The 25,626-nt window shown below is 40.2% G+C and overlaps 1 protein-coding gene across 11 annotated transcripts in view; it reads left to right on the forward strand.

The window, feature by feature from the left end:
* The window catches only part of ncoa2 (nuclear receptor coactivator 2), a 64,568-nt gene that overhangs the window by 2,489 nt on the left and 36,453 nt on the right, over window positions 1–25,626 (forward strand). For 10 of the 11 annotated variants that reach the window (XM_040043666.1, XM_040043665.1, XM_040043663.1 and 7 more), the window contains one exon: window positions 15,876–15,958. The exons of the other annotated variant lie outside the window; for it this stretch is intronic. The gene's annotated coding sequence lies outside the window, so the exon portion shown is untranslated. The remainder of the gene's footprint in view (window positions 1–15,875; window positions 15,959–25,626) is intronic. 11 annotated transcript variants of the gene reach the window in all.

The raw sequence follows: 25,626 nt of genomic DNA on the forward strand, positions 1-25,626 counted from the left end.
ATTTTTGTATAGCTTTCACTGAACAGAGTGAAAGAATGACTGCTGGGATTCACACAAGCATGTAAGCAAGTATGTGGATGTTTATACAAGGATAACTGGGTGGAAGTTTTCTCACACTCACTTGGCACTATTTGTGCGATGGGCGTTTCCTAAAAGCAGAACTCAGCCTGAGCGCATTGTAAACTGCAGCTCCAGCAACAGGTGTGTGGCACAGACGTGCTGGTCACGTCACATGATTCAGAATCAAGCCTTTCTCCTTGCTCCACACTTGCTTTCTTTTTGTTGTCTCACTCGGTGACAGACTTTTTGTATATTTCCCTTAAGGTCCTTGTGGCGTCCTACTGCCTGTTAACCATGTGTTCATAATTTCCTAAATCAAGCCAATATGTTGCTGTGAACTTGGAGATAAGCCCCTCCTAATATACATGCTGACTTTTGTCCTATTGTGAGTTGCTTTGTTGTGTCACACGAAGTGATACTGTATTAGCGTGACCTTTGTTCTGCTGCATTTGTGTTGCCAATTCTTGGCTTTTTATATTTTATTATTCCATTATCACAGTTGGACTAATATCTAGCCCCAGTAATGGGTCTATTTTGGATTTCAGTGCAATTATAGAATTGCATGCAACTTGTGTGTTTAGTGATTTGTACAGACTTTCATTCAAAATGTCATCTTTGGCTGTGAATGAATATAACTGAATTTTAGGGAATTTAATATTTGTCAGGCAAAGCAGGGCATATAAAGACAACTTTGACAGTGGTAAAGGAATGATCGATTTATTTATTTAGATACAGGGTGTATAAAACAATTTCAAAGTGCTTTAATTCAGTAGGTGTTCACGGGTTAGCCTTTGAAACACGTACTGTTGAGAAAGAGGGGATTTGTGAGTTTCACGTGGTTGCTGGTAGGTAGCAGTGGCTGCAGTGATGCCAGATGTGCTTGGAAAACACATGTGAAAATTGAAAGTTTTGTATGTAAAACTGTATATTTAGCCATATTTTTTACAACTTACTGCAAGCTTATGTGTCTGTTACTTTGAAAAATATAGTCTTTTGAAACCAGATTATTATTTTTTGATACACATTGTTTTTATTGACCGATAAGTTGGCAAGCTAAGTTTTCCATTAACCTGTAAAGAAAATCCTCCCACAGCACTATAAACAGTTTTGTTAGACCTGGAGGGGGAAAAAACTGTAATGATGTCTGGGGTCATGTTGCAATTTATAAATGCTGTTAAGACAGTAAAATAATATATAACAATAATATCATGTGATTCTGTTAAGTTTGAGTCCTGTCACAGGGTCTGCCTGCCATAACTCTTATCGCTGTGGTCACCTGTGGTCTCAGCTCGTTTTCAGTTTTATTTTATTTTATCTTACTTTATTTGTACAGTGTGAATGACTGTATACCACATGCGCAGGTGAATTCCTAAATCATAAGCTTCCTGTAATCTTTGTCCATTGGTATTTGAAAGGAGAGGTAACACTCAGATGCTGGCAAAATTACTGCTTCGCATTTTAGGGGATGGAAGATTGTAATTCAGTATGATCAATTAAGCTAAACAATCGCATAAATTCTTAACTAAATTTTGAGAGGCATGCAGCAAAGAGAGATGTGTCAACATGACGCTCGGATAATGTTGCTATGGGTAGTTTCACAGCTGACATCTGGCACCCTGACATGTGTTCAGACAAATGTGTTTTTAACAAGAGAGGGGAAAGACAGCACTGGCATCAACAGGTTCTGATTGACGCTGCATTGGACACACAGAAACTAGTTATTGGTACGTTAACGTTTATCTTAGCAAATCTGTATATTTTAGACTTGTAACCAAAGTTCTATTCAAATAACAGTTAGTTTTAGTAAAATAAACAGTGACTGACGACTCGTGTCTAGGATTCGAAACCCAGTTGCAGTCGATGACTTATTGAGTTATTAATATGATCTGTTGACAGTAATCACTTGTATATGTTTTGGTAAGATTGTTAAGAGGTAGTTGTAAGCTGTTTTCTAGTTCGAACTTACAGTTTTTAATTGTAGTTGGTTTCTTTAGTCTTCTTGGAGCGTAAACTGATGGTCACTGGGGTTGTTGGTTGCCTAAAAAAGGAATTTCAAAAGGAAAATTATGCAGAACTTGGATCTCCCTCCAGGGAAAGCCTTGCTGGAGAAATCAGCCTTGTCATATGGCAGACCTTCCCAAAGTGTGGGGCCCGCCCCTAGGGGGGCGCAGAGCCATTGCAGGGGGGGGCGCGGTATGAAAAAGGGGGGGGGGCTTGGACACTGCTAGCACGGGGTTCCCACACAAACGCAAAGCAGGAGATGAAGCATCGCTGAATATGTTTCCAAACCAACTTCATTCTAAGCCAAAGACTAGAAAATATGGTGAAGCATATCTGCCCTTTGGTTTCACCTGCACAAGTGCCGAGGTAGGTCTCTCCTGCATAATTGGTTTTCCCTTCGTCGGGAGCAGCGCTGGGCTCTTCAAATCACGGACAAACAGTATCCCACATTCTTGATTTTTAGTTCACAAACACTTCTCATAATGACTAACTACTCCTGACATTTTGGAGATGTTAGCTCTTTATACAGTAAAATTACAGCGGGATACATATAATATCAGGCTGATCCTGCCACAATTTGTTCCCCCGGTTCAAATCCCGGACAAACAGTATCCCACAGCTGGTTTTTAAACTCATTTTGCACAGAGAGACATTTTTGGAAAAATGTATTGATAGCAATGTTGAATATTATTACACAGGAAAAAAACAACTATAGGGAGTGCAGAATTATTAGGCAAGTTGTATTTTTGAGGAAAAATTTTATTATTGAACAACAACCATGTTCTCAATGAACCCAAAAAACTCATTAATATCAAAGCTGAATGTTTTTGGAAGTAGTTTTTAGTTTGTTTTTAGTTTTAGCTATTTTAGGGGGATATCTGTGTGTGCAGGTGACTATTACTGCGCATAATTATTAGGCAACTTAACAAAAAACAAATATATACCCATTTCAATTATTTATTTTTACCAGCGAAACCAATATAACATCTCCACATTCACAAATATACATTTCTGACATTCAAAAACAAAACAAAAACAAATCAGCGACCAATATAGCCACCTTTCTTTGCAAGGACACTCAAAAGCCTGCCATCCATGGATTCTGTCAGTGTTTTGATCTGTTCACCATCAACATTGCGTGCAGCAGCAACCACAGCCTCCCAGACACTGTTCAGAGAGGTGTACTGTTTTCCCTCCTTGTAAATCTCACATTTGATGATGGACCACAGGTTCTCAATGGGGTTCAGATCAGGTGAACAAGGTGGCCATGTCATTAGTTTTTCTTCTTTTATACCCTTTCTTGCCAGCCACGCTGTGGAGTACTTGGACGCGTGTGATGGAGCATTGTCCTGCATGGAAATCATGTTTTTCTTGAAGGATGCAGACTTCTTCCTGTACCACTGCTTGAAGAAGGTGTCTTCCAGAAACTGGCAGTAGGACTGGGAGTTGAGCTTGACTCCATCCTCAACCCGAAAAGGCCCCACAAGCTCATCTTTGATGATACCAGCCCAAACCAGTACTCCACCTCCACCTTGCTGGCGTCTGAGTCGGACTGGAGCTCTCTGCCCTTTACCAATCCAGCCACGGGCCCATCCATCTGGCCCATCAAGACTCACTCTGATTTCATTAGTCCATAAAACCTTAGAAAAATCAGTCTTGAGATATTTCTTGGCCCAGTCTTGACGTTTCAGCTTGTGTGTCTTGTTCAGTGGTGGTCGTCTTTCAGCCTTTCTTACCTTGGCCATGTCTCTGAGTATTGCACACCTTGTGCTTTTGGGCACTCCAGTGATGTTGCAGCTCTGAAATATGGCCAAACTGATGGCAAGTGTCATCTTGGCAGCTGCACGCTTGACTTTTCTCAGTTCATGGGCAGTTATTTTGCGCCTTGGTTTTTCCACACGCTTCTTGCGACCCTGTTGACTATTTTGAATGAAACGCTTGATTGTTCGATGATCACGCTTCAGAAGCTTTGCAATTTTGAGACTGCTGCATCCCTCTGCAAGATATCTCACTATTTTTGACTTTTCTGAGCCTGTCAAGTCCTTCTTTTGACCCATTTTTGCCAAAGGAAAGGACGTTGCCTAATTATGCACACCTGATATAGGGTGTTGATGTCATTAGACCACACCCCTTCTCATTACAGAGATGCACATCACCTAATATGCTTAATTGGTAGTAGGCTTTTGAGCCTATACAGCTTGGAGTAAGACAACATGCATGAAGAGGATGATGTGGACAAAATACTCATTTGCCTAATAATTCTGCACTCCCTGTACACGTAAAATAATCACACCATGACGCCTCTGCCTTTCTAAATGGAGGGACAGTAACTGTGTGTGTATGTAAGCGTGTAAAAACTGAAGATAGTCAGATTAACAGTATTTTGTCTCTATCTGCCATTCTGCAATTCATCTCATGTAAACAATAACGTGGCGCACAGCGTGACGTGAAAAAAGGCACATACCTTTGACGTTGCATGACGAACTCTGTAGTCCTCGTCCACATCTAAACGCAAAAAAGGAGTTTTAAAAAAATCTCAGTTTTCGGTGATTCGAAACGCCGTTTACGTGTGAACGAAACAGCTGCGTTTTCAAAAATACCCGTGTAGGTGCGGACGTAGCGTAACAGAGTTAGTAGTTTATTTTATTACTACCTGTAATTTATTGCAGATTACTTGTATTTGCTTAATTGTTTACTAAATGTTTGAGGTGTGAAATAAACCGCAATGGAGCAAAATAGGGGTGTGTGTGGTTGGAGGATGTGTTTGTGCGTGTGCGAACATTATTCTTGTAAAACAAAGGGGGGCCTAGCAAAAAAAGTTTGGGAACCACTGTCATATGGTACCTCTGTGACCCATGAGCAATCTGGTGAGCAATGATAATGCTGGGTTAATTTTAACACACAAGTGTTTAAATAATGACATCAGAAGCCTTTTTAACCATGTCACATTTTAGCGGTGAACAAAACTACTCCTCTTGTTACTACACAGTTGCTAACATTGTTAAGCTGACTCATTTGAACCAGGCTGGAAGATGACATCCATGTGTCTGCTGCTTAGCACAGTCAGCTCTGACCATCACCACAGACCTCTGACTTCCTTGAGGGCTTTAATGTTTTAAAGACAACAGCTAACACTCACAGTTGTGCAGCTTCATATTTATGAGAATGTTGAAATGTATCGCTGGTCTGTTTTCAAGTGTGCACATTTAATTCAGTGTGTTTCTTTGCTTTTAACAGAGTTTACAGTGACCACTGGGGAATTATTACCTTAAAGTGGCTCTTGTTTGTAGGTAGGTTAGATGTACCAGATTTACCTATGCTGTGTTATCTAGCCATCACATGCTGTGAGTGTTTTCTTGACATGGTGCACCCCTCCCCTTGGTATCTATATGCCTTGTCTTGCTGGGCATCTCACCCTGCTGTCTCTGCGTTTGTGTTGTCATGGAAACAGCAATGTGACAGGTCCTGGGTGGGCGTGAGGGATGAGCTGTGGGGTAATGGCCAGGTTTTTACAGCAGAGGGAGAGAAGAGGGTGTAACGGCAGAGGAGAGGTATCTGAAGCAAGGCCGAGATGATTGGTGAAAAAGCTGTGAGGGCTTTGACGCCAAGAGGAGAAGTGTGTGTGTGGGGGGGGATTTATCCCCTCTCTGCTTCAAGACTGTTTTCATTGTGTTATTAAATGAACTCAAATCAATCATCTCATCTATTTGCGATGTGGAGTGGAAAGAGAAACCACATTGGATATGGTTTCTCTTTTTAGTTAAACTGCTTGTGGGCTTTCTAGAAAGTTCTGAAGATGCTTTGTCATATCATATATTGTCTGATAAGTTGATATACAGGATTGGAACTGATCTATTGGACAATTATGTTAACTTTTTTTAATGCATATGTCCTTGTACTATGTCACGCGTCAGTACAATTTGGCTAGAAGGCTAGCTACATAGCGTTGAAAGAGCTAACAACAAAGGGTCTCCAGTATGGAGGCATTAAAGGTTCACTTTGCCAACAAGTTCTCTTTGTTTGTGCTAATTTGTGTCAAAATTTTGATTTAACAGCAAACTATGGGCAAGTCCTTTGACAATGTCGCTCCTGTCAGTTTTGCTCTCATTTTTTCAGTTTATGTGTGTCCTTCCTTCCCGTGACGAATACTGGATATTAATTTCAGTTCACTTTTATTTATATAGAGCTCATTCAAAACAAATGTCAAGGTGCTTCATGAGGGAGTGAAGGAAATTCTACAGTTTGAAAATCAGACTTGTCTTATTAGCAAGTAATTGGCAACTGTAGGAAGGAAGAACTCCCCTGTTTGTTTGTTTTTTAACCAAGAAATCTTTAGGCCAGCTTCAATGATTAGATTGGGACTTTATTATTCAGTAAACAGAGCAAAGGTAGCTGTGCTGATATCAGGACTCTAGAAGTTTAATTCTGAGGTTAGAGTTATAACTTGTGCCTTAAGCGTGCTCAGTATTTGGCATTCAAGGACACCAGTCTGTGCTAAATAATGAGTATGTCAGTTTAATGTAATATTTCAGAACATTTAAGCTCAGTAAGTAAATGTTATTAATCTTGCATTTAATCATAATAAGGGCGGGCTATTTCTCTGTGGCAGTTAGCTTATGAAACACCTGCACTGTTAAGGGTGTACTCCTGGCTTAAGATGGGCCTTTTGATGTAATTGTGATACATCAACTTGCAGTCTGTGTAGCCTTATTTGGACATCAGTGCATTTTCCTTTTATGACCTTTAGTGAAATTATTTAAACAGATGAAATCTCATTTAACAGATCTGTTTTTAAAAAAAAAAAAATACTACAAATGCTGGTGATTTTCCTCTTCTGGGGGTGTTTCTGTGCAGGAGAAACCCTGCGAGATGTTTGAGAATGTTTTGACATTAATGTTTTAAAAACATCAACACACAAAGATTGACTCATGCCCTACTCCCATGGAGACTCCACCAGGCCTCTCGGGATGGTGATGCTCACAGACAATCCAATGATTTCAACATTCTGCGCTCCTCCGCTTATGTAGGTCAGCCACAGCAAAGTGCATATTGATCTCTTAAGCTAAATGATATTGTGATATCTACTGCTTATTGAGAAGAAGGTGCCCTCAGCCTGTTTGGCTTTACCAGAGGAGACAGCAGAGGTCACATGTCTGTGTGGCTGTTCTTCTGCTGCTGTTTGCCCTTTTGTTTGTTAACCTGGTATGGCTCAGCTGTACAATACTGTAGATCTAACAATGCGTAAGGTGCTCATTATTATTTTAGAGGAGCTCCTTCCACAGTCATCGCTAGTGTAATGAAAAGATTACTTAAATAAAACTAAATGTCTAAATAAATAGACATTCATGGAGAGCTTTATGATAAAGGGAGCTTGGCGTTTTCTAATTTGATGCATGACAGGATGTAGTGCGTTGTAGATAAGGGTCTTTGAGTATGCTGTCTTAATTTGTGTGAGTGGGTGAATTGCCTTTTTCCTCTGCCACAATGTGTTTGTGGCTCTGGGTGCTAGCATGTGGTTGGCATCTTTCCCACTGCCCAGGATGGAATCCTTGGCACTGAAGGAGGGAGAGAAAACTTGGATTGAGCAAGCTGCCTGCTGGAGTTGGGTGGGTGGTCCAAAAATATGCAGTGTGAATTGGTCTTGAGAAAGCCATGCATTCACTCTTGTTCTAGGACAGAGGTAAACGCCGCACTTCCACCGCCATCACAGGCCGAGCTAGGGTGGCAGGGAATGATGTGCAGAGCAGCAGCATTTCTCACCCGCTTGTCATAAAGCCAGAGGAATGCGGGGATTCAGTTTCAGGCTTTTCACTTCTGTGCACATTGTGAGAGTCAAACTCTGACCAGTGCGATTTCTCCTAACCCTCCCATCTCTCTCATCTCTCTGTCGACCTCTTTCTGCTGACTCAGCAGCGTTTCGTCAGTGACCTATAATGTGGTTTTGCGTGCTTTGTCTTTACTGCTTTCCGTGGGCATGGGAATCTCCTTAGCCAACCTGTTTTCAATCTGGACTAGAGTTTAGGTATAAAGATGAAGTACTGTAACCAAATAACAACAGCACTTCAGCTGTTGGGCTTTTATATAATTGAGGAAATAATTAACAAGAATTTGCTGAACTAATCTGCTTCGATTATGATAAGTGTAAAGTAAAAATTGAAAGATTTATTTTTTGTTGTTGTTGAATGTAGAAGAGAGCTTGTGATAAGACCAAATAGCAGATGGGTTTGAGCATAGTCAAAAAAATTGTCTGACTGCTCAAATTATTCAGCTCTCAATCTAAATCTACTACATGCGGAAGGAGAGAGAAGTAAAAACAAAGCAACACGTATGTTGAGTTTTTCCTCTGATGTTTCACTTATGAGTGTTTTTTTTTGTTTTTTTTTTTTTACACAAAACCTTTTTTTTTTTTTTTTTTTTTTTAGATGTTAAGTTTAACAGGCTCACATCATGCAAATACTGACAGCGAGGCTGACAGCCTTAGAGATGTAAACTTAAGTCTTTGTTCAGAGTACTGAAAGTATGCATGCATACCTCCATGCAAAAGTGTGGCTCTGACATTTGATTTTGGTAAACAGTGGAGTTTTACCACCTAAGATACAGACGAGAACAATTTTAGGCTAAAGAGATGCAACTTGCTTGTAGGATAAATGCCTGGTTTGGGTTAGCTGTTTGGTAACCTTAACCCATCCAATTCCTACGTCAAAAAAACAAGATGCAGTTAAAGCCCACACACATCCTTAAAGGCCAGCTCTTATAGTGGCCTTAAGCTGGAACCTGGTTTTGTTTTTGCGAATTTTATAACATTTAAGTGCCTGTTTTTCACAAAAATCTCTAGTCCAGATTTAAGCAAAAAAAAAAAATAGTAATTGAAATTCACATGTGCAAGCATTCAAATGCTTAATAACTTAATAAAATGTTTTCTTTCCTGTCAGAACTGTCAGATATTTGTCACTCGTGTTTGTATGTGAGTGTGCATGTGTTTGTTTGCATGTTAACGTGCTACCATTCATGCCTGAACTCTAGAGATTTGTGGTTTTGGCACCTGAAGATGTGGGCTGTCAAAACAAAACTCCCTCCCATCTCATCTGGCAGTGGAGTTCAAAACAAAGGCCCTCGCTGGAGAGGAGATTACACAGGAGAGGCTGAGCACTGATGCTACGCTGTGGAAGCCAACTGACAGTATCTTAATTTAACAACTCTTCTAGTGGGGAGAGCTTTCTTTGGTATTAAAAGCAGTGCTGACAGGAAATAATTTCGTATCCTCATAAACTGAATATTTAAATAATACATCACTAATGTTTGGAAAGTTGCCTGGCACTTCAACTCCTTTTTTTTTCTCATTCCATTTTTTTTAAATCAAAAATGTACTTACTTTTTCTTTGGTTATTTATTTAAGAAATTAACCAACAGAGACAAAAAAGACAAGAAATGCCTCCAACAGTTTCACTCATGGCAGTCCATAAAGTCTTTCCTCAGAGATAAAAAGGCAATTATAGTAAACAAAATTCTAAAAGAAATAAAAATCAATTAAAGAAGAATTACATAACCCATGACAAACAGCTACTCTTGCTGTTCTCGGCTTGATTTAAACTATCCTACACATTTGGAGTCTACAATAATTTCCAAATGCTTTTATCTGTTAGTTTGTTATTCTTTCAGGTACAAGCTGGGCAACATTTATCTAGTGCACAATAGCCATGTGCACTAAAGGTATAAAACCATTATGCACTAGATAAATACGCACTAATAAGGACTGAAAGGTATTGTTGGGTCTAGTTAAAATTCTTTTGAAGTCACAGAATAAAACATTTTGGAATGAGGCCAAACGCAGTAAAACGCTACGTAGACATCGTCGACAAGACCTGCTGAAGTTCAAACTGAGCATCAGGATGGAGGAGGAGGGTGTTTTAAGTGACTTTGAACGTGGCATGGTTGTTGTTGCCAGATGGGCTGCTCTGAGTATTTCAGAAACTGCTGATCTACTGGTATTTTCCCCACACAACCATCTCTAGGGTTTACAACGAATGGTCTAAAAAGAGAAAAAATCCAGTGAGTGGCAGTTCTCTGGGTTAAAATGCCGCTTTGATGCCAGAGGTCAGTGGTGAATGGTCAGACTGCTTCAAGCTGATAGCAAGGCAGCAGTAACTCAACAACCACTGGTTACATGCAACAAAGATTTGCAGAAGAGCACCTTTGAACACACAAATTGAACTGCAGGGGCAGAAGATCGCACCTACTAAAACTTCTAAGCTATTTTCATTTATAATCTTTTCAATTTAGATTTAATTTGTGCTTCAGTTCTTCAGAAAACATGACACCAGAGTTTAAGTGATCCAGGTCTTCAGTCTTTTCAAGCCGTTTAGAGCCTAACATCCAATGTGTGCCCAATAAGGAATATGTAACCCCCCCAGCAATCACAAGGCAAGTTTAAGGAACTTAAGCCTTGGCTTTTCTATTTGTCCATCTCTAAGCATCTCTATGTTTTGAAAAGTATGAATTACTGTTGTGTTAGATGATTGTGTGTGGGTTTTTTTTTTTTTTTTTTTTTTTTTTTTTTTTTTTTTTTTGGCAAATTATGAAACCAGGAAGTGAAACTGTTGAGATCAAGAATCTTTTGTGTGGGTTTTTCCCCGCCACCTGGACACTAAGTTAGTGCATGACATTTACACAAGTTTGAGGATAACCATGCTTGCATTTGAAACCAGGACCTTCTTGCTGTGAGGCAGTGGTGCTACCAACTCAGCTACTACTGACTGCTTCCTGTTAGTGATTTCCACTGAGATAGTCAGTGTGTGCTTTGCCAAGTGTAGGTCAAATAGGTTAGGGTCTACTTGACCTGGCATATACAAGTGTTTCAGCGGGATACTGTGTAAATGAAAGGAATGGTGAGAGAGGAAGAGAAGGGTGCTTTGCGTAGGTCTTTAGTCTGTCTTGTCCAATTACATGTTCCGCTATCAGAGCAGCAGCAGTTGTCTTAATCAGGTAATGCTGAGGTTTAAAGTCATCCCCCTAAACATGCTTCACAGATGATTACCGGGCTCATGCTTACAGTGTAGCGTGAAGCAGAAGACAGCATTTGGAACTGTTTTCCTGTCCTAAAAGCTGAAGCACGTTTATTTAAGCCTTTTGCAGATTCATCAGTCTTTGTGTGTGTTTGCAGTGACTGTTAGCCTGTCACATTGTCTCAGCTTTTGGCTGAGAAAGTGACATAGTTGTGTCAGCTGATCTGCCCCTCCCCCTGCGCTAACATGGAGCCTTATCCTGATTCTGCTTCTACTGTACAGCTTCAGGCGCCATGGGAACTAATTCCTTACAAACTGTGACAACCAATAAAAGATGGCAGACCCACCCCCCACACACACACACACACACAGATATGCAGTCGATATATAGAGAAGTCACAAGACAAGTTCCAGATCATCCTAAAATTTGATACAATTGGCCACAGATTGCTCTTTCTGTTCACACCCTTTCTCAACCTCGTGTTCCCGTGGCTCTTTTAGCTACACACACATGTATCCATGTGCTTCCTCTTGTCACTGTGACTCACCTTTTACATCACACGTTATTAATGTCATTACGGTCGTTATACATTTGCGTTTACTGCCAGTGAGGTCACAGTTGAAGGTGCTAGCTGTTGCTATTTGAGCAACATATGTAAGTGCACCAAACACAGGGCTTCATCTGCACCAGTCTTTTGAATTATTAACGAGCATATCTCTGTATATGCTGATCTCACTGATCACTGGATTAAAAATCACTGAATTTTTAGTCAAATAGTTTAGATAGCAGGCTCTTTCCTTCTCTCCCCTTTTGTGCTTGCTGCTTGTATTCTTTGTAGCAGTAAATGAAAATCTGTACAAGTTGTTCAGAGTGATTATCATCATCCTACGATGACACATTTATTTCCTGATAAGAATGGTATTCAATGGTGACAATGTCCCACTTCATAAGATATGAGGGGGGGACTCTGTGTTTAAATAAGTATGTGAATGCTCTTTGCGTTTGCGTTTGCGTTTGCGTTTGCGGTCACTAGATCTCAACCCAACACCTCAGGCTAATTCTGTTTAGCTAGCACTCGCCATCAGCATCATCATCATCATCACCACAACTATTCAAGATCGTAGGAAATCTCAGTTTGGCAAAATGCTGTACACCTTGCAGTTTCTCCTTTGCCTTTCTTTTTACCACAGCGTCTTGACCATATCTTGACTTCACAATGGCTTAAAGGACTTAACGGCCAGGTATTCCCATGAGGATAGGCATCAACCTTTTTTTTTTTTTTTTTTTTTTTTTTTTTTTTTTCATAAATTAAATTGATGGCCATTAGTGCCCTATTCAGAAGGCACATAGCTATAGCTCCATTGGTGGTTAACCCTTGTGTGACCTGGCTCTTATGGTCATGAACTATCTACCCTTTGTCCAATGAAAACCTGATTGGCTGGCTTTGTAGCATTGTTTAGCCCAGCCTCAATGACAAAGTCTTGGACTCAAAATGAACAGTAAGCAGTAAGGGATTGCAACTACTAAGTTTTGGCTTTAGATAACGGCATCAACCAGAGCAAAAATGTTACCCATCAAAATTGCTTTGGTGTGGGGTACCCAGTTTTGGCTTTAGAAATTTCTGCCCTCTGAGTATAATGGAACTTGATGGCACTTGCCTTGTGGTACTCAATGTGCCAAAAAATACATTTGTCACTTAACAGCAATGTCTTTCCAGGAATCATGACCCTGGTTCCTACAAACTAAGGCTATGAACTAAGGCTTGTCTGGGGTCTGATATATCTCTGAGTACAATAGTTTTCAAACTGTGCAATGTTCAATAGTCTGTCTTGCTGTTAAGGTTCAACAATACAATATTATCATGATACTTAACTTTTTTTTTGCTGAAAAAAAGCAACATGGTCACTAAAACCTGTTATAAATGTTACCGTAAGACAGAGTCAGACTGCTGTCAGTCTGCGATTAAATGGGATCAAGTTGGCAATTACATGCAATCTGTTTCTGATAGTACAGAAACTAACTGTGACAAGTTGTCGATAATCATATATCTGTTGCTGTGTGCATAGACAGCAGATTATTTACGGATGAGAAGTAAAAAAGAGCCGCCAGGTGCTAAAAAAATAAACCTTAGACTCAAACGTTAGAACAGGCTTTTCCCCGCAGCACGCCGTGTAATAAATACTCAAAAACAAAAAACGGCGGCCGTTACAACTTATGTCTAAAAATGTATAGTTTCATGCATCGGTTAAAACACTCGACTCCAGGTACATGATGCGCAGCTGGAAACACTTCCCGCAAGTCGAGCTGCCCGAGATTACAGAAAATGTTACATTTTTGTGATTTATATCGTTGTCGGGACGATAGAATTCTTATATCGGGATATGAGATTTTGTTCATATCTTACAGCCCTAAGTGGGCACCAAAAATCAAGGAACAAACTAACAATAACAATATCTATTTATTTTATTCCTGTACGCTTCATTTTTCTGCCGTAATGATTTCCCAACCCCAGGACTAATAAAGGGAATCTTATCTTGTCTTATCTTATCTTGTCAATTAGCACCGCACTTATCTACATGGATAATGAGCACTACAAGCCAAATGTAAAGTACACCATAACTGGCTCCTTAGAAATGCTGATTAGGTCTTGAATAGCATATCTGAAGAGCCTGTGGCAGAGTATGCATCACAGCAGAGCAAACTAATGTCAGGATATAACACAGCGGTAACATGCTGCCTCTCTAGTAAGCCCCTCTTCCAGTGTGGTCGACTCCCAACTTCACTAACTAAAAATGTAGTGGGTGATTGTAGTCCCTGATTTAGTGAGATCCACATAGCAGCATCAGCTCTCCATCTGATGTGTCATATCAGAGAGTGGAGTGCAAGTCTCACGCACACATTTGATTCCACCTTATAGCTGTGTAAACCTGGAAGTAAACGCTATTGATAAAATAGTAGTTCATAGTTCCCTCATAGTTTATAGCTTCTCTTTCATTCAGCTGGGATTTTTGCTGCGTATAATGAAACTGTCTTTTATCAGTTAACTGTTTAATTGGCTGAAGTCTGTTTAAGGGGAACCTGAACTTCTGACCTCATGATCTTTGACCTCTTTCTAAATGCCAACAGATGGTTGGACTGAGGCCATACAGAGCGCAGTGACAGGTTTCGAGGTTTGTGTGACCAGCACTGTTAGTGAGTCTGCAACTTTGTGACTTCTAGTACTGAGGTTTTGTGGTCTTTTTAGTAGCGAGCGTCTTTTGTGTGTCTGTGTTTTACTGGATGAATGTTAGTACATAACTCAGTTAATGTTGCGGCTTAAGCACAGTGGTAGCTTGTCTTGACAGTGGTGTGTGTGTGTGTGTGTGTGTGTGTGTGTGTGTGTGTGTGTGTGTGTGTGTGTGTGTGTGTGTGTGTGTGGTTTTTTGTTGTTGTTGTTTTTGCAATCACAACGTGAAGGTTCCATGGATCTAAAGGGACACCGCCTTTTTCTTAGGGGCAGCTCTGCTCAGTTTTAATTACATAATTTGTATGCTTGTGTCTTGCATATTTCTGCTATGACTCTTGATCCTAGTCTGCGATGACACCGGTAATGTCACCACCGGGTTCCCTGTGTCACAGGAACTATTGATATTGTTAGATGAGATTGGAGAGATGCTACCTGCCAGTTAAAGTGATGTAATGGGAAGGATGCTTCAGCATTACTCGTAACCCACCCTTTCCCCCCCTGTGGTGCATCATAGCAATAACTCCTCATGATCCAAACAACAGATCTGTGAGATCCATTTTATTTTTGATTATAGCTTCTGACATGTATTGATCCAGTTGAGCATGTACAGAATATTAATGTTAAAGCAACTCTATAGTGTTTTCGCACTTAGCCCACAGATTAAGGGTTTTTTGTGAGTGCGCATGTGATCGCATTAGTGAAAATTCCTCCAGAGGAGGAAAACTAAGAGCCATGCAGGAAAGAGGAAATGAAAGGTGGAGCTGATAAATACAGTAATACTGACATTTTTCTTTAAATGAAATTGACAGTAGCAGTTTTTCCAGACATGTGAGCTAATTCGTGCAGATTGACAGTAATTGTTAATTTATTTTTGTCTTTAAAGTATTTGGTAACCCTTCCCTGACTCCTCTTAGATGCCAGGTATTGAAGTGTGTCGTGTGCAGCAGTTGAGAATGCCGAATATCACCTTTCCACATGGCTTCTAGCCGTGCAGTTGTGTAGCGTTCACGAGAGGAATCAGTTTACTCTTATGTCAGCACATGACATCACGTGAGTGAATTCCTTCGGCTGACTCACTTGGCACCTTCATGCAGAAGGACGACTGCGTGAGGCTACTGAAGCCTTTCATTTACTCCCCACCCCCCAGTGTAGCCAAATAACTTGGCAGAGTCCTTTTTAAAGTTACCATTGCATTTTATAATTACCCAAGTGGGAATATCATTTAAAATTGAAACCTTTTTTTTCTGGATCTAATTAATTGTATGCCATGATTAAAAAGGTGCTCACTGTCTTCCACGATGTAATAGGCTTCACAATCCCCAAGGATATTATAAGACTGCAGACGACTAACTTGCAGTTTCACACTAACTTAATGTAAACTGTTAATGCTACAGTTGCAAGAAAATAAGGCCAGGCTTTCTGCTTCGTGATATGTCTTCACTTTACAACATGCAGATGTTGCATTATTGACTTAGAACATGTTCTAATATACCACAGTTACAGATTTAATTTATTTTTGTCCTGAGTTGTGCTGATTCACACTGTGGACTGTGGACCCCAATTCTGCTGTTATTTCTTTCATCAGGGAGAAGTGGATGATGCATAAAGGTTTCCTAGCATTAACGTCTTGCAGCAATGGCCTGAGGGACTCTCTGGACTGAAGCCAAGGTGAGAAGCAAAGCCAAAGCCAATTCTTGTTTAACGCAACTCTGCTGTGCAACATGGCAAATGAGCACTCCTCTCCAAACACAGAAAGACCAGATGTACTGATGATGCAAGGCTCAAACCTTTTTTTTTTTTTTTTTTCTTCAATCCTTAATAAGTTATGGGGGGGGAGTTTAGATTTGTCTCCAAGCTTGTCTGAAAACAATCTTGCATGTCTTCTTCAGCACCTTGTTCATGTGTTCTATTATCTCCAGCTTCTTAGATCAGTTTTGTAGTTTTAAGAGAAGAGCAGCTACACAGTGAAGATTTTCGTTACAGGTTAGAGCTCCCTTTGGAGGGATCAGTCTGCCTGATGCAGATATTACTGGGAGATCGAGGCCTTCTTAACCGTCTCTCCTGATTTACCACAGCTCTTGCCTGACCCCTTTCTTTGTGTTTAACCCTTTAAGACCTAGCATAGAACCAAGTCCGCCAGAGCTTACTTTATATTTTTACATGCTGTAGTGCCATTTTTGGGAGCATTTCAAGTTGCTATACATCAATACAACCATTATAGCCCAATTTTAATTATATGTATGCATTAAGTCCATAGTAACTACATAAATTGCAAAAAAGTGCAATAAACTACAAAAAAATTGAAAATCGTTTTTGTTTTGTTTTTTTACATATATTTCTACTTTGAGAAATTTAATAGGTTTATCCCTCAAAACTTTAAATACAAAAAAGTTGCAAAAAATAGTTTACAACAACAGGAAATTTATTTTGAGTGTCTTCATAGTTTTATTTTTGAGATACACCAATGTTTATATACTGCAGAAAAAACAAACCTATGATGCAAATTTGCAAAAAAACCAGCATGTGCATCAAAATAAACTATTTAAAGCAGTGCAATTTGAGTTCTAAGCATCCCAGAAACTATTCAGAAAAGCATAAAGTCAAACATAACTTTTAAAAACATCAGTATGGGCTTTTAAGGCCTACAAGTAAAAAAGGACATTTTCCGTGAAAATGACGTCACTTCCGGTTTCGGGCAGGTCATGTCGGACATGCGATCGTTCGCGCTGACGTCTATTTCAATGTAGGAAGTTTTACGAACAGCTGATCGGATCGGCAAAGCGTGTTTCTGGAATATTATGTTTTTGTTCCAGCAAGCACTTTTTATGCAATTTTTGCAAAGCTATATGTGGAAGGAAACCGTGACCTAGGACAAGCTGATGGCATAAGATGTAAGTACAACTCCTCCGGTTTCATATGCAAAAAAAACTATTGCGCTAGCTTACATGGTTCCGGTTCTACAGGGATTTAAAAATAGTTCTGCAAAACGGAGCATGCCCACTCCGACTGGCTTTAAAGGCTTAACAGTGTCCAGATGCAGCTGTTCTTGCAAGTGAGAGACCTTTTCAACCATTTTGTGTGTGAGGGGAGAGAATGTTTTACTCTTGGAACCAGTAGTACTACTACTACTACTAAGTTTCTGTTATTTTAAAGGTTACATTTCAGTTGGGGCCTGGGATTATTGTATTGCTCACTGTTCTTACACCATTTTCTGAGGGGATTCATCATCATAATAGTTTGCATAAGATGGCATGGTTTTGGTTGCTGTTGCTAAAACTGGATTTTCTTCTTCATGTTCTGAGTTTTGTTGTATTTTTGATGCAGCCTGCACTTGTTTAACGTAGCTACACTCTAAGTGTGTCTGTGTGGATTGAATGCGCTGCCACGTGCTGATCCACAGTGGCACAGTGAATATTTAAAAAAAAAAAAAAAAGGTATGCAGTTCTCAGCACCGCACAGTACAGTTGCAAAATAAAGTTTGAGCTGTTTGGAGTGCTCTGTTTTGTTCTCATCTACATCCAAGTCATAGTTTTAGACACACAATCAGACTAAACTATTAACATGAAACTCTAACTTTAGTAACAAAGACACTCCTTTCCTGCAGATACTTATTGCACAATTATTAGGAGGAATTTTAGACTGTTCCTGTTCCTTTTATACTTGAGTATTTGAGTGTTTTGTTTTGGGTTTTTTGTTTGTTTGTTTGTTTGTGTGTTTGTTTTTTATTGAATAGACCTTTCTGTCTTGCCAAAGCATCTTACTTCAGTTAAGGTCAGTACTCTTCAATTCGGCCTTTCAAAAACCTGAATTTTATCCTTTTTAAACTTGTTCCACTCCTATGACGATGATGACTACATGACTTGTAGACATTCTTGGTGTCTTTTTTACTTCATGAATGCCAAAGTAATTAGAAATGCTTTTCTAACCTTTCTTAAATTTTATGCCACTTCCTCTGAGATCATTTGAAAATTCTGAGCGGTTGGTGGGAATTGTGCCTCAATCTTAAGACATGACATAAAAAATGGCCTAATCTATAGGGAGGGGAACCTTCTGCAAGTCACACTTTCAGTAGCATCTCCTTGATTGGAACACCTGACTCTAGGGGGATTCATTAAAACAGAGATTTACGCACTTTCAGTACTTTCATCAGTGCATTTCTACAGTTGTGGTTTAGATGAAGATCAGGCTACATTTTATTGACCTTTGTAGAAACCGTGGTAATTCCTTTAGTACTGCCATATACTGCTGCAAGTAAATAATCAAGCAATTGATACTTCAAAGATCAGCTCATAGTTTCCCTACTTCCAGCTTCTTCCATAATCTGATTTGTGCAGTGATATCTGAATCTCCTTTCTGGCATTGCTGTCAGCCACAGATGAATTGTTGACTGGATTGTTGTGGGGAGTCGCTTACTTATACCAGTTAATCAATTTCACCATCCCTCGATAGCTGACACTTCACTTCACCTATCTGACCAATCTTGTGTGTTTCTCGGACAGCCAGAAGCCAGCACTCTGTGCTTATTATACCGACAGACCTCTGCTTCGCATCCTGCGACATCCTGAAGTGACTGCCAGCGTTAAAAGATTGATGAGCGCGATCAGCTTTCAGTAAATGGGGACCGGGCTCTTGGTTGCACTCGGGCACTTTAGAGCCATTACCTTGCAGTGATTCTAGAGTGGACAAATGCTTGAGTGGGACTTGGTAGCAGGCAAATATCCTACCTCTCTGTTGATTTAATCAGCAGTGGTCTGTTTGTGTGTTTGTGTCTAACTTTTTGGACACATGTAATTTGAATAAAGAATTTACTTTGTTTACTGGCTAACCCTCATAACAATGGTTGTTTAAATGTCATGGTAAGCGTATAGGTGGGTAAGTGATTATGTTTTTGAGGAGAGAACTGAAAGTTAACCTTTGTTGCGGATTTGAACCACTCATTTGAACCACTAAACACAAGCCATTACACTCTGCAAACCTTCTCTTAAATGGGGGAAGGGAAAAAAAAAAAAGCCAAGACAAAACAAAACGTGCTGTGTTGCTGTCCCCTCTGTTCATTTACTGACTCTGAATTCTTGTAATCACAGTTTACCATTGATTCCTCTACATGGAATATATCTACAGGGAAATACCCATCACTCAAGCGCCATTGTCATATTGCTCCAAAACACTAAATCCATCACCACATACATCCCTCCATCTCTTTTTGCCTCTTTCTCAGCCCAAGCCTAATATCACAACATCTGGTTTAAGGTAATAGCAGCTGTCAGCAGTTCACTGCAGACCCCACCCCACTGGGTATTTTGCTGATATTTATATTGTTTTTAAGACAAACGCATTTGTCTTTAATACCATCTTACATGATCCCGTCATGTTTCTTTGTGTTTTGGCACTCTCTGCACATCTTTTCACCCATCGCAAATATCGAGAGCGTAAAATGAGAAGCCACGAGTCCTCTGTGCCCCTCCCCTTTCACTATTTCCCCTTCAGTTTGTGGGAAATAAATGGACCATGTTGCAGCGCTCCAGAAGCAGTCTTTATTGGTGCACTCTTGCTCTCCGTTTCTCTCTCAGGGGGCCTGTTGAACCAAGGAGCCAACTGAGGAGAGATTACACACCAGCGAGACAATGTTCAGTGCCCCACAGAGGCTTTGCACTTTCTGGAAGGGCTCTCATTATTATAGTGCAGGAGACTTCAAACGATTCCCCAGTAGCTTTTGATGCAGTTTGATGCATAGTCATGCCCAGCTCTCTGAGCTCCAGAATCACTGGGTGTGTCTCTATAATCAAAGCCCTGCTAACCCACATGATTACAGGAATGGCACACTGGCACATACCCTCTCCTCTTGGCAATCAGACACAGTCTCCCCCTCCCCCCCTGCGTTGCATCCCTTTCCCCCATCATTATAGTATGACTAGGATGGGTGATTCAGTGTTTTTTTTAAAGGCCCCCTTTGGTGGCACGCATTAAGCCTGGTTCACCTTTTGTGGGTATATGAGCTGTATACTGTTAAGAGTATTACAAACCCATTTAAGGTAGCAGAAACCGTTGCATTGTTAACGGTTTGGAAATACAGCTAAAAACATCAGGGTAGGGCTGGGCGATATGGCCCAAAATTCATATCTGGATATTCTTTAGTTGGATGGCGATATACGATATATATCGCGATTATTTTTTTTTTTTTTTTTAAAGCCATAAAGTAAGAGCAAAAAGAGTTCTTAGTCATGCTGTGTCCCAGATCTCACACAGGCACTTTTATTATCATAGAGCGTAGATGTACATAAAAAAAATTACTCAGAAATAAATTATCAGCATTTATTAAACAATAATGCTCCATAAATAAAATAAAACAATGTTGGTTTTGTGCATAACAAAAAGCTCGCAATTGTGCAGTCAAAATGTAAACTAAAAGACGCTGAGCATAATAACAAAGACAGATTTTGCAGCTGCTCTGTTCCCAAGTTCTACTGCGTGGCTGACACCCTGACAGCAGTTATGGCGTTAACGGCATTTTAACGAGATTAACGCTGACAGCACTAAAATCGTAATCTCCAAATGTTTTCTTTTTACCGACCAGCTCCTCTTTGATAGCTGCCGTGTCCATCTTGTCGTTGCCTGCAGGTGAAGCGATGGGGGAGGGGGAGTTGTGTTCAGTGAAGGAGAAAGGCGAGGCAGAGTAACATTATATAAACGATATTGTCACATATAAAAAATATATTGATATATTTATGTCTGTGAAGGTTCTCAGTCATCCAGGTCATCGTAGTCTAAGGAGCTTGGAAAGAAAAGCGTCTGGACTTCTTTGAGTTGCTTGAAGACGTTTCACCTCTCATCCGAGAAGCTTCTTCAGTTCTAAGGTCAAATGGTGGGGAGTCCCAGATTTAAACCCAGTGGGAGTTCCCCGTCTTCAGGCAACTCAAAGAAGTCCAGACGCTTTTCTTTCCAAGCTCCTTAGACATTGATATATTTAAAAACGCGATATATCGCCCAGCCCTACTTCAGGGTGTTGTAAATGTTTATAAAGTCCTATCTGAATTAAAATGCTCTTTCCCAGCCTCTTTGTGTGCATAAATGAAAGTTCAATTATTAAAATTGCTCAAAAGATTTCTCACATATTACCCCATAAAGGTGGAGATACTGCACATTAATCTATTCATCTTACTGTTTCCCAGCTGAGTCGCTGCAGAGCAAATTCCTCTGGTTCTGTGTATTCTTTAAGTGAAGTGTTTTGTATTGTGCCATTCTCTCCTCACAGATGCAGATAAATTCTGTTTTGTGCTTTGGATGTGCTCATTGCCATCTAATAGTGTATGTCATGTAAAGGTTGAAGCAGCTGAGTTTGATCAGAGGAAAGATGGTTGCCTCAAGCAGCAGAGGCAACCTTAGCAGCAGCCCCTCGTTGTCTCTTCAGTCCATCCTCGCCAGACTGGTTGGCTCCAGGTCCGTTGTGGAGAGTCTGCACTTAGGTGACACCTAAGATATAAGCAATGACACTCACCTATGAGCACCTCCCTCAAGTGCACAGAGTACTTTCAAAGTCAATTGATTTCTCCAGCTTTTTGCTTGCATTTGTTTTTTGGTTTATTTTTATTTACACTTTGGTGTTTTAATACGCTGGAAAGCATTACATATTTGCATTTCTGTCTAAGTTCTGACAAAATCAATAATTCTGATTAAAACAGATCGGACACTTTTATTGGAAAGTCATCAATGTTGTGTTGCTATGGTAGTGGGTGTGGCTGTTACAGAGGTTTAATTACCTGACCTTTAATTCAGCCTTGTGAATCAGCCACACAGATGCGCTAAAGATCTAAAACTGTAATGAAGTGTCAATTTGGGGCAGTGGGTAAGTGTTTACTGCACTTACATGAGCTGAGACCTAACAGCTTTCAAGTTGTGGAAAATCTGCATGGAAACGTGTGTTAGAGGACCTCAGTGACCACAGGATAATTTCCAAGTGCATTATTATGCAGGCATTATAGTTTCCACGGCCAGTGTGTGATGGCCCGCTTGTGCACGAGTGACGTTCTGTAATCAGATGGTACATGCAAGGCTGTCTGCAGGCGACCACATGCCTGCCAGAGTGTTTGTGAAAGACACTAGACCACAACACGTGCAGCAACTACTGCATGTGCCCTTGAGGAGAATTTCTCAAAGTGGATTTGAAAAGTATAGAACAGGAATGGCTGCATTTTCATGTTATATGGAATTGTACTTTCCCATTGATTTTCTTTTTTTTTCTTTTTTCTTTTCCCTCCTCTCTCTCTCTCCTACCAGCCCGCTGCAGCCAGCTGTAAAGTATGTAAAAGACATCCCCCTTTTAAACAAATTGATTCCAGATAGTCTCTTACAGTCTACAGGCTAATGTTTGTCATGGTTGCATGGTCTTCCTCATGATATAAAAAAACAAACAAAACTGACTTGCTTACTACCATAGTTACTACTACACTCCCCATGATGCGGTATTGTTTGGCTTGTTTGAAAACTGATATAGTTAATCACATTGAGAAAAGTGAAAGACATTATACATGAAGTGGCGACCGTGGCGCTGGGGGTTGGGAAGCGCATCTGTAACCGGAAGGTCGCCGGTTCGATCCCCGGGCTCTCTGTCCTGGTCAAGACACTTTACCCTACTTGCCTACTGGTGTTGGCCAGAGGGGCCAATGGCACGATATGGCAGCCTCGCTTCTGTCAGTCTTCCCCAGGGCAGCTGTGGCTACAACTGTAGCTTGCCTCCACCAGTGTGTGAATGTGAGAGTGAATGAATAATGGAATTGTAAACCGCTTTGGGTGCCTTGAAAAGCGCTATATAAATCCAATCCATTATTATGAAGTGTATAATGAAAAATTGGTATAAAAGGTTGTGTTAATCCAGTGTATACTGACATGTTAAAGAGGATTTCATAATCTAATTTTGATTATGATCCATGCCTTATAGTTGACAAATGTCAAGAGCAACATAAAAAAAAGCATAAAATGACATTATATAGCAAAGCAATTTTTTTTTTTTTTTTTTTTTTTTTTTTTTTTTTTTAATGAGATGTAGAATTATGTCTTATTGTTATGAACCATTATGAAGTGCTATAGGTACATAAACTAGAAATAGATGGTTTTAACCCATTGGTAGGAGGCCGCTAGGCAACATAATGACATCATAATTAGATGTGGGAATCACCAGAATGTTAATGTAACATGGAGTTGGTCTACTATCAGTCTGCAACTGAATGGTGTCAAGTTGGCAATTACATGCAACTTGGAAATGTATCTGATAATACAATAATTAGCTGTGATAACCCATCAAAAACTCATATCTGTTGCTGTCTACATACATAGGAATTCACATTTAATTATTACATTTGTGCTCATCAGCCTTCCCGTTCTATAGGAATATGACCAGAATACAGCCAGCAACCAGTTGTCTACATTTATAAATCAGTATTATTTGCAAACCTGTGGCCATCTCTCTGAGTGCAGTGGCAATCAGTCCAAGTCATGCCGCGACTCTTTGCAGAAAGATTGCACAGGTTGCCTGGTAGGAGTCAATCGTTGCCACGCGAATGCACATTTAGTCAACACAACTCGTAGTCGTTGGCAAAATGTGGGGGGAAAAAAAAAATCAGTACACTGACCAGGCAGCCATGAATTTTTGTTTGGTGGATGCAAGGAAATTGCTGATGAATTTTTACTCATTAACTTGCTCTGAATTAGGAAGTATCTTTTTAGGGCCCGAGCACCGAGAGTGCGAAGGCCCTATTGTATCTGCTCTGTTTCTTATTATTATTATTATTATTATTATTATTAGGGCCCGAGCACCGAGAGTGCGAAGGCCCTATTGTATCTGCTCTGTTTCTTATTATTATTATTATTATTATTATTATTATTATTATTATTCAGGCAAAACAAGGGCCTTTTTGAGGGCCTAAACATGCTCAAAAACTCATGAAATTTTGCACACATGCCAGGTCTGGTGAAAAATTTTGTATTTTAATGGTTTTACATATGAGCACTGGGAAATGGCTCTACAGCGCCACCTATGCCTTGTTAAATGCAGCCCTACGACCACATCGTTTCAGCTACATGTATGAAATTTGGCACACATCTGTACCATGCCAAGACGAACAAAAAAGTCAGTGGGCCCATTGACGCAAACCCAACAGGAAGTCCGCCATTTTGGATTGAAGGTGACATTTTGGCTCTGATTTTACCGTTTCCATGCCTTGTACTTTAACGAACTCCTCCTTGGGATTTGGTTCTATAAACTTCAAATTTGGACAGTGTCAACTACACCCTTGTGCCATGTTAAATTGCGGAGCTTTTGAGTTTTCACAATACTATGACGCCGTGGCGCCATGGCGAATTTCGATGACTCGCCATGAAAATCTTATTGCCTCTCATTTTGTCATACATTTTCTGACCTTGACCAAAGTGAACACATATGATAAGGCTCCACCCCTGAACATATTTCAACTGCCATATTTGACATCAAGGACAGCGCCACCTAGTGGGAACAGGAAATGTCATGTTTTACACTTTGGGGTACAGTATTGTGATGGGTGACATCTGCAGCCTCAAATTTCTCCAGGAAAGCCTTAAGGAGTTGGTCTTGGGTTACAGTGAAAACTGTGACTTTTCGCAAAAGGGTGTGACCCCAGCAGCATGGCGAACTTTGATGTCACGCCATGAAGAAACAAATTAGTATAACTCAATGAAATCCAGTCTGATCAGTACCAGACTTTACAGGCATGATGTCAGACCCGCCCTGAACAGATTGATGTGCCCATTGTCGGAAATACGGACAGCGCCACCTAGTGGCAACAGGAAATGTCATGGCTTTAATTTTGTTGTACTGATTTTCACAGGTTCATCGTGGCCACCTCAAAAGCGGTGAATATCACCATCAGTCCCTCGTGATGCTTCAGTGCAAAAATTGTGACTTTAAACTGAACGGCGCACCCTGGTGGCAACGCGGTTCACCATGAAAGATGAAGTGGCTTTTGAGGGGCTTGGAAAGTTTATAGAGGCTTTAAATTTAGCACACACCTCCAAATGGATGAAGGCTTTGTTGTCATGTGATCATTTTCATTGAATAGCGCGAAATTGCTCCACAGCGCCCCCTACAAAATTTCAAAACCACAGCCCCTGCTCTGTGTTTTATGTATGAGTCTGAAACCTGGTAAGCTTATAGGAGATATCAAGATGTACAAAAAAGTCTCTTGGAGCAATATCCCAAATCCAACAGGAAGTCAGCCATTTTAAAATTAATGTGCAATTTTGGCAACATTTTCCCCTCTTTTCAGGCACCGTTCTTTGACGAACTCCTCCAAGGGATTTCATCAGAT

Source organism: Simochromis diagramma, unplaced genomic scaffold (genome assembly GCF_900408965.1).
Source record: "Simochromis diagramma unplaced genomic scaffold, fSimDia1.1 OVJJ01000602.1, whole genome shotgun sequence".
NCBI classification, from domain to species: domain Eukaryota; kingdom Metazoa; phylum Chordata; class Actinopteri; order Cichliformes; family Cichlidae; genus Simochromis; species Simochromis diagramma.